Source organism: Condylura cristata, unplaced genomic scaffold, assembly GCF_000260355.1.
Source record: "Condylura cristata isolate star-nosed mole 26May11 unplaced genomic scaffold, ConCri1.0 scaffold00036, whole genome shotgun sequence".
NCBI lineage: Eukaryota > Metazoa > Chordata > Mammalia > Eulipotyphla > Talpidae > Condylura > Condylura cristata.
Genome location: NW_004567137.1, coordinates 5,206,044 through 5,206,727, shown reverse-complemented (window position 1 = coordinate 5,206,727; position 684 = coordinate 5,206,044). Strand labels below are relative to the sequence as shown.

Sequence of the window (684 nt, the reverse complement as noted above, 5' to 3'; positions counted from 1 at the left end):
TGAGATAGTGGGGAAGAAAAAAGCTTTATCACATGGAACCCAAAGCAAGTTTAGTTTCAAGCTAAGATTCCAGGAAATCTATGAAGAGTAATTTCAAGGAAGGAAGGAAATTATTTCCCCAAATAACTGCTTGCAAAGAGGAAGACTTGGCATAGAGGATGACTGATAGTTGATTATAGCATCAAGAACAGAATCTAAGTATAAAGTGTCTTGAATATCAACATCAAGGAGAAGACCCAAGCATGTAAGTTCTTCAATAGTAGGCTAATAAGTCTGGCTGTCTCTCAGGGAAGCATCACATTTTAACCACATTCTTTCACAGCACCAGAACTGTAATTAAAGAAGACAATTGATCCAATAGATTATGAAAGAATAAATATGGATGTTGAGAAACAAACTAAGAGGTAAGAGGTGAGAATGAACCAAACATTTTTTCCTACTAATACAGATGTTCAGTTATAGGAACCTGATTTCCAAAAATAATTGTTGAAAACTATATTCCATCAGCTTCATTTATAATTGCTCAAGAAGTAATGGGCAGAAAAGATTTACAGATAGAAATCCTACCTTGACACAGGAACCACATCCCACTGGAAACTTCCTAAGAGTCAGGCTGTAGAATGGCTGTCAGAATTTGAACTCCTATGATAGAATGAATAGTCACTCAACATCCTAAGTCTCTTC

The 684-nt window shown here is 35.8% G+C and overlaps 1 protein-coding gene across 4 annotated transcripts in view; it reads right to left on the bottom strand.

Moving 5' to 3' along the window:
- Positions 1–684, bottom strand: part of SOX5 (SRY (sex determining region Y)-box 5) — a 695,778-nt gene that overhangs the window by 612,032 nt on the left and 83,062 nt on the right. The gene's annotated exons all lie outside the window — the stretch shown is intronic.